The sequence below is a fragment of the Apium graveolens genome, chromosome 1 (genome assembly GCF_009905375.1).
Source record: "Apium graveolens cultivar Ventura chromosome 1, ASM990537v1, whole genome shotgun sequence".
Classification (NCBI taxonomy): Eukaryota; Viridiplantae; Streptophyta; class Magnoliopsida; order Apiales; family Apiaceae; genus Apium; species Apium graveolens.
In genome coordinates, this window is record NC_133647.1 from 181,949,936 (window position 1) to 181,959,305 (window position 9,370).

The window sequence follows — 9,370 nt, forward strand, 5'->3', positions numbered from 1 at the left end:
TGAACATTGCAGTGATACATAAGCTGGCTTTTGTAGCACTCGTTCTACTACTAGTTGTATGATCTGCAGTCGTATATGTTTGCGCAGAATAGATAATGCTGAAAAACTTGTCTGCTCAATGCCCACAATAGCCAATACAATATATGTAGATGGAAATGATTTAGGTTTTTTTGAAGCATTCCATAATAATAATCGGTAAGGCAATGGCACTGTAACGTCTAGACCAGAGCCAGTAATTAATTTCTTGCGTGATTCCGACTAGGCTGCAACACACATTGCAGATGATAAGATTACTAATGTAAATCCAATGCATAGCAGATGTGATTCACATTTATGTTTTTGTTGCTCTACGAGGGACGGCGAATGATCACTGAGTGATTCAAGAATAATGATGAAGAGAACAGAGGAAATAGCGAGGGAGGTTAATGGAACATCTCATAACAATGTGCAAAGAATCACAATTTGAAAGATACCAGAATTAGAGGGTAACGAATAACGATTGCCATTAAATAACTTGCCAACTGTACATTATCAAATAGGTTGTTAAACAATGTTGCAACAACTGCTGGAATAGCTCAGTTGGTTAGAGCGTGTGGCTGTTAACCACAAGGTCGGAGGTTCGACCCCTCCTTCTAGCGACCCTTTTTTTAAAGGAAAATAATTTTGTATGGCCTTCATAAATTTGGACTCTGGGCTTATGGTGCAACAACTTGTTTACCAAATTTCAGCCTCAACGGGGTTAGTCACCGGAGACATTTTTACGATATATTTTTTCTGTATAAGAAAGTAAACGGACATGCACGAATGAAGTAAAAGTAAGAAGGGAATGGGAAAGAAAGAGGTGAAAAAGACAAAGGATGTTGAAAGAGAGAAACAGAGTAGGACCGTGAACAAAATTTTAACATTGAGATGACAATGACCCTTCGATTGGACCTTGCTTTGCACCAAGACTGACAATGGACGGTATATGTTCTATTGTTTGCCAGAGCACCTCCAATGCATGTACAATTACTACATTGAGACAAGTAAAGTGGACCTGGCCATCATATTTTGCATTGGGGCAACATAAGAAAGTTACTTCAGGCCCTTTTGGTGTCCCTGGCCATGCCCACTTTATCAGAAATATACTATTTATATTAATTTATTGATTACAATAACTGTTGCACTGCATTTTACTGTTTACTAGCTTATAAACTGTGCGATGCACGAATTGCTTATAACATTCGATATTTTTTAATAATATATTTTATAATATAATTTTCAATAGTTGAAAAATAAATTGAAGAACATAATAAATTATAATAATATATGTTTTATAATAATTTGAGACTTGACTGAAAATAAATAATATAATATAATATGTTGTTCACGGAACTTGAGCCCTGAACCTGTAGAAATTGTTATAATAAAGAATATAAAAATTTAAATATAATAAGCTTTTGACAGGGTTCGAATCCTGAATCCATGAGAGCAGTTTAAATATTAATATAATAATATTTTATTATTGCATCCAACGGTTCTCATCTTTCTGACCTTAAATTTGACGGTTGTTATTTGTCGTACCAAACAACTGTATTGAGCACCCGACTACCAAATAGTATAGTATAGATGTGTGAAACATTTTTGTGTTACAAGATCAGTTTTATTAATATTTAAATCTAAGTGGCCGGGTGAGTTGCAAGTTTGCGCCTGATGATATTGGCCATTTACCATGTATTATATATGTGGCATAAAAAGGGTCCCTGAAAAAAGAAAAAAATGGGTTCATGTATTGTAGATACTCTTATATTTTCGTGTTTTTAGATCAAAATTATAAAATCAAATTTCATTTAAATTTTATATTTGTGTATCATTTGATTTATTCATTTAATTGATTTAATTTATGAATTACATAGAAAATCGATACATCGAATTTTAGTAATCATACCCAAGAAATATCCGATAGACTGAAAATGAGTTAAATTACCTCCCTGAAAAGTAGAACTACGAATTCATTACTTAATGTCAAATACAAAACCAACATTTTTAAGTTTCATTTTGTGTCATGTATTTTCGTGTCAAATTGAACATTAATAAAAATAAAAATAAACAAATAACTAAAAGTAAATTGTTTTTAGGTAAAAATGATAAAATATATGAAATGATCACATTCCTCTACAATGGTATGAAATTAAATACTATTTTAAAAATATATATGCATATATTGGTTATAAAAATATTAATATATATATATTTATGTCGTATACTTCGTATCATGTCATGTATTCAAATGGTGAAAATAAAATCGACATTAAATTTCAACAAGGTACTCGCGGGTAATGCAAATTTTCTTGTCGTTTCCAAAAGTGTTGGTTCATACTACTAAAGGGTTCGGGAAAGAATACCCGAATATAGTTAGATACTATCGTATAACGAAAATTATTACCACATTGTGTTGTGACATTATATCGTGATATGTGTACAGTAGGAGGGTGTTTATAAGGTCGGATCGGATTGGCGGGGTTAAATGTAAACTGACCCAATTAATATTATTATATTAATAATTTGTTAATGTTATTAGATATAAATTAATTAAAATTGGAATATAATTAGGAGAACGATAATAATGATGATTAAATTTATATTTATATTTTTTATGGTGGGAACATGATTTGAATCTTTCTCCAAAAATGGATTATCAATTTAGACAGTTTGATGATACAAATTTGGATTCAGGGTTTCAGTTGGCTAAGTATTACTCAATTCGTACCTCTCAAATGTTTACATTTGAATTAGGCACTGAGTTTAAGAAAAATAATAAATTAGTAGAAAAAAAGAAATAAAAAGTGAGTAAAGTAGTGGGACCGATTAATATTATGTATAAAGTGGGTATAGTGGAGAGAAGTAGTGGATGTAGTTATTTTAAAAATTATAAAAACTTTACTATTTTTGGAAAATTTTGAAATATAAACAATTTGAAGGGACACCCCAAAAAAGAAAAGTGTAAACAAATGGGAGGGACAGAGGGAGTACTAGCAAACTACTATTCAGTAAAACTGTAAACGTAACTATTGAAGATATAAATTAAGATACAATGCAAGCCCAATATAGAAGCCCACATAAAGTTAGTTGATGGTACATTATAGTTATAGGTACGGTAGTTAGTCCATTACTTAGCATAACAAACTTTCCCGCTCTTTTCTATTTTTGTATATAGTTCACATCTTTCAGTTTCTTGTTATAACTTTCCCTTAACAAATTCAATATAATTTTGTTCTTCTTCAAGAAATTAACATAGTATCAGAGTTTCACATAACGATTTTCATGGCGATTTTCTTTGAGATTGATTAATTGTGATCGATTTACAGGTTCAATCATTTTTCTTACTTGTTATCATTGTTCTTCAGTAAATTTACTGTTTTCATTATCGTGTTATAATTTTTCTTCGTTGTTTTTATATATAAATACATACATAGTGTGTATGTATCATCGTCTTCAAGATTTCCATTGTTTCTAGATCAATCCTAGTGTTTTTCTTGAAGTAATTCTTGTCTCAATACTCTTCATGATTTATTAGCTCATGTAGCTCCCAACTTGAGGGGGACTATCGAAGATATAGATAAAGATATTGTTACGCCCAGATTCCTTTAGAAGGATGAACAGACTTCGGCTTCCGTGGAGATGCTTTCGGCTGTGACCTGAAAATGAAGAGAATGCGAGGGATTGTTCCCTCGATTCACCCCCGGCGTAAGAATAAGAATCTGGTTGTAAAGTGGGTAGAAAATATAATAAATTAGAGTGTTTGAGAGAATGAGTATATGATTATTCCTTACTTTTCCAGGGATTTTATACCCATTTCTTCCATAAGTGTCCTTACGTTACTCATCATTAAGAAGGGAGTGAAAAGGGGGTGTTATGCCTCTTCTGCTTTCCAACGGTTGGGAGGGAAGGTGGGCCTTATCCCGTGGCACTCCGTGAGCCTTCGGCTCATGGGCCTGGTGGACCTTCGGCCCAATAGCACAATCGTCAGATGGGCCTTCTTTCGGAGGGCCTTATTGGGCCCATAGCCAACATATCCCTGTCCTTTGGTGGGGCCTTCGGGCGGGCCGATGGACATCAGTTTTGGCCCATATTGGTGCAAATAAACCTTAGGGAGGTTGCTTCAGTTTACTTGATCTTCGTTCGTACATGTGGCAAGTTTGTGGAAGTTTGTGGGTGCATTAATGTGACAGCTGTTGGCATGTCATTTCATGGCTCAATCTCAGTCGTTGAATCTTAACTGTTTCAATCTGGGCCTTCCATTTCAAAACTCCCCAAACGTCGCCCTTTTTAACACCTAAATTCATTTTTGAGCGCCTATATAAAGGATCACGGTGTACTCTATTTTCTTTTTAACATTTTCCGGTGTCCAAACACAAATAGCAACAATCATTGTCGAGTTTTCCAATAATGGGCAGCAACAACTCTACATTCCCAGATCATCCCATCTCCGTCAAAGAACATCTTCAAATCAGTATGTCTCTTTTTCCGTTTTTTTGTGCTTTCATGCAAGTTTAACAATGTCGTTGTTTTTTTCATGTAAGTCCAGGGGCTCTTTCCTGGGCTTTGTATGTATTTTGGAGTTGTGTCTTGGGGTTTTTAGTTTATGTGATGTTTTCTGGGTAGTTAATAGGATTTTTCTAGGGTTCTGTTTATTTTAGGGGACCCCTACGGGTTTAAAGATGGCATGCGAGGTGTTCTCTGGCCAAGAACTCTCTTCGGGGGGTTCTTGGCTGTAGAACATCCATCGTGAGCCGACCCGGGGTGTAGATATATGGTCTGGAGTTTAAAGATGGCAGGCGAAGGGTTTCTGGGGGCAAGAACTTCCTTCGAGAAACTTTTCTGTTAGAACATCCTTCAGGAGCCGACTCCCGACTCTTTCTATGTTAACTCGGTTCTAGGACATGTACTTGGTCCTTCATTCTTTTTATTTTTCTTTTTGGTTTAATCCGAGTACATGGACTAACGTCTCTCTGTTTCCGAATTCAGGGACATGGACCGAGCGAACCATCCGGCAGAGGCTTGGGACCCAAGGTCAAACAGTTTGGCCGGGACATCTTTTATCCGTCCAGAGAGGACGGGGCGAGATCTCTTCGGTTCCACGGTGAACTGCCCAGCGGCAAATAACCGATCGGAGTTATCGAAGGAGCGGGTAGGTCAGATGTACTATGACTTCTTCGTTCCTCGGGGCTTCTTCTGGCTTTATACTTCCAAGGAGAATGAACGAATTTATGATACTCCAGGAGTGGTGAAGAGATACGGTAACTGTTCCGTTGGAGTTTCGAAAGTGGCGTTCAAATGCGGCTTTAGAGTGCTGACGGTGAAGATTATGAAGCACCTCTTCAGCCGGATGGGGATTGTCATAGGAAAGATGGACCCCAACAGGTTCATCTATATCAACTGCTTCCAGAATAGATGTCTTCACGCCGAAATTACTCCCAGCACTTGGTTATTCTGGTATCACTATGATTTCCGAAAGAATCCGAAGAGCCCGGATTTCTACACCATCACTCGTTGGGCTGGCCGAGCGGATTGGACTACCACCAACTCCAGCAACAAGACCACCCATACTCATTGGTGCTTCGTGAGTTGGCCAAAGCTGGCTACGATGTCTGTCTGGCGTGATGTGAACGCTTCGTTGCTCCTCATGTCGAATTTGACGGAAGAGGAGAAAGACGGTTATGCGGCTCTATTTGATATCCGCGTGAGCAAGCTTGGTCCCGAAGAATTTCGGGACAGAGACTGGCTCTTGTTTTTGTGGGATAGGGGTAACAAACTTTTCCTTCATCTGTTTACTTTCCCTTGTAGTTTCATTTATATTATTTCCATAGTTGTTTCCTTTGTTCGTACGTCCTCTCCTTCATTATGTCTTCCTTATTTACTTGCTCCTGCATATATTGAGATTGACTTGTACTTTGTCTTCTGTCTTTCAGTGTCTTCAAGTGAGGCTTTGATTGAGAGGAAGAAGGTCACGGCGGCTTAAAAAAAAGCCGCGGAGGAGGCGGCGTAGGAGAAGGCTGCTGGGAAGAAGGCTACGTCGAATCCCTCCGAGGAGATGGAGGAGAAGCCCCAGGCTGAGAGGGTCTCTCCACTTCACCAAGTCCCACTTTCTCCGGAAGGCGTTGAGGGGGATGAGCTAGAGTTCATGGGGGAAGGGGTCCCTGCTAAGAGGACCCGAAGCCGCGATGGGGTTGTTCAGACGTACCTCCCTGATTGGGGTGTTCTGACATCCGACCATACTTTCTATCCGGCTAGGTAGTCAACAAAGAAGGTGGCCTCAGACCTGTGCCACGACATTCAGCTTCCCGCCGACCTTCCGGCCTTTGCATCGACTTCTCCGATCGAGGCTTGTACTGAGCTTCTGTCCTTTTTGTCCCTGGTACATAGTTAATTTGCATTCATTCGTCTTTATTCAGTTGTAGACTTCTTGTCTTCTTTCATTTGACATTTTTGCCTTGTGTATTTTTTGCAGGCTGCACTTTGGGCTGCGGCCGTGGAGGACAAAGTTAGGGACATGGAGACTCGGATGGCCGAGGTGAAGGAGCTGGAGAGGAGGGCCACGGTGGCTGAGGAGGAGCTCGGAGGGTGAAGACCCAGAACGAGGTGCTGGACGGTCAGGCCACGGTGCTGAAGGGCGACAAGAAAAGGCTGTAGGAGGCCCTTGATAGGGCGAATAAGAGGATCTCCCACCGAAATGTTCAGCTGAAGAAGTCCCGCAAGAAGCTTCGGAAGACGAAGAAACAATTGGATCTGACGGAGGAGCGTTGCTTCTAGTTCGGCGCTGATTATGTCTTGGAGTTGTTGGATGATATCCTGGAGGATCCTATCGGCCGGAAGTAGTCGAACCCCCCCCCCTCCGTCTCCTCCGGTGAAGACGAAGAGCTCTCAGATGAAGACCTTCAGGCCTAAGCTTTCAACCCCGAGGTGCTTGACATGACTGAAGATGATCTTGTTGCGAATTCTGTTGTTGGTGTTTCCATGGTCATACCCATTTCTTGCAGCTGCTTCATTCGTTCATCTTTTCTACTTGTAAATTTGCTTTTTGTAATTGATACTCCTGACTTCGAGCTTTTGTAATTTAACTAGCCTTCGGGCTTTTATATTTTAATGCATCTTCCATCTTTTTTTAACATTGTTTTTAGTATATTTATGTATTTTATTGCATCACCGTCTTAACCTTTTGCCTTAGCAATTTTCAGAATTTTTACTCATGATCTTGCTACTTCTTATTTCCTTTTTCGGCCCCAAGTGTTAAAGGCCGAGGTTCGAAGGGAATCTTGGGTTGTTGACACTACGTAGGGCTTCTGTTGGGCAAAGGAACAAGGATGGGGGTCGCCTACGGATTGCCCCTTGACCAGCATGACTTCGTTCCTTCGGTCAACATTGGTACTTGTAAAAAGTAGCTTAGATTAGGCCAAGGAGAGGAAGGGTTGGTCTTCTTCGGGATCGCCCCTAGACCTGACCTTCATCGCCCTTTTAGATGTAATAAATATATGCATGATTTGAGGACGAAGGGTCCTGCCTTCTTCGGGATCGCCCTTAGATAGGGTTTCTTTCGGTCTTCTTTAATATCATTATGGATTGTAAGAGAAGGACGAAGGTAAAGGCCTTATTTCAGGATTGTTGTTAGGTCTCGAATTATCGTAGAAGGGGAGGTTGAATACGATAATCACTAAATTAAAAATTCTTTCGAATCTTTAGCGGATAAAGATTTAGTGCTCGGTTAGTGGTTTCGTGTTCTTGAGAGGAATAGTATTTGGAATGATAAAAATGAGGAACACAAGATATTCGGGAAAATATATATTCATATATAAATCCTCGAGGGTGTTGCTACACTCCGGTAAATAAATTAACCGGCTACAATCCAAGAACAATAATGTTCCTAGCTTCTACAAAGATTTACAAATCAAATCCTATACAATGATCTAGCTTTTGTTTGTACTAGGATTTAATTATCGGGTAACGATTATAATGCCCCTATGAATATACAAGAATTAAATCGGGCATTATAACGTTACTCCGGTGAGAAGTTAAACGGATATACAAAAAGCTTGAGCTTCTCTGTAAATCATTGCTGTCATTTTCACTTCTCTTTTGGGAGAGAAGATGAACAGAAGTTGATCCCCAAAAAAATGAATGGCTCTCAATCTTCTGCTGCAAAGTATAGACTTTATCTAATAAAATGTGTGGCTGAGGAGAGAGAAGCTTCTATGGTGACAACTTTATTAAAACCTCTGTGACGACATGAGAGGGAGTAAAGATTGTTATGGCGACAGGGGGAGGTGTTTTGCTCTGTGGCGACAGGTGAGGGGGGAGCCCGTGGCGACAGGTTATAACCAGTACATGTATATGTACTTGGTTAACCAAAAGCAACCTGTACACATTTTTGTTCCCTTATTCTTTTATTTTGTTTTTGTTTTTGCTTTTCCTTTTTATTTTTTTTGTTTTCTTTTTCTTTTGTTTTCTTTTTGTTTTATTTTCTCTTTTTTTTTCTTTTTCTATTTTTTTTTCTCTTTTTTTTTTTTGTTTTTTCTCTCTTTTTTTCTTTTTCTTTTTAAGTTTAAATTGTAACTAAATTAATTTATTAAATAAACTTAAATATAACTTATATAAATAAACTAATTTAGATTTACAAAATAAACTTATTTAAAGTTTATAAGATAAATCGTTTTAAGTTTATTAAATAAATTATATTAAAGTCCACTAAATAAATTTATTTAATTTACCGATTAAACTTTGAGCTTCGCCAATCCCCTTATCTGTTTAGATGTATACCCTGCGCACCTCTTCTCGTACTTTAACATATAAATGTTCAATCCAAGTATGTTCCTCAACTTAACAGTTCCTCTATAAATAATACCCAGATTCCTTTCACAGGCTGTTGACGCCTAGTGCAACTGGCCTGGTTCACAGACGACTAACCCCGATTCAGATTTTCGTATTATGACCTTGATTAAATTGTTAAGCTTGCCTCAACTTTATTGCTTCAGACACTGACTGTCAATAAACAACTGTACTTTCACTGGAATCCTTTATGGTACTTTAGACAACGTCTTTATTAACCTTTGTCTATACCCTGTCTTCAATTCTTCAGATTCATCTGCTTCAAACACTGTCTATCTTCAATCAATGCCAATACACTGAAATCTTCCGGTAGCACTTGTATACTGTATTTTTAACATTTCTGAAACCCTGAAAGTCTTTAACCTTTGTTCTTCACTGAGGCGTGATCATGTTAGGAATATGTGTATTAGTTTGATGATAAGTTCAACAAAACACTTAAGTAGAAATCTGGTGTTTGTAGCCTCAACGAATAAGACCATTCTGGCTATCCGTTGAAGGAGTAGCTTTA

The 9,370-nt window shown here is 38.1% G+C and overlaps 1 non-coding gene across 1 annotated transcript; it reads left to right on the top strand.

The window, feature by feature from the left end:
- The first annotated feature begins 564 nt into the window (after positions 1-564).
- On the top strand, positions 565-638 carry TRNAN-GUU (transfer RNA asparagine (anticodon GUU)). Its single transcript has one exon. It is a non-coding gene; the product is annotated as a tRNA-Asn (tRNA).
- The last annotated feature ends 8,732 nt before the right edge of the window (positions 639-9,370 follow it).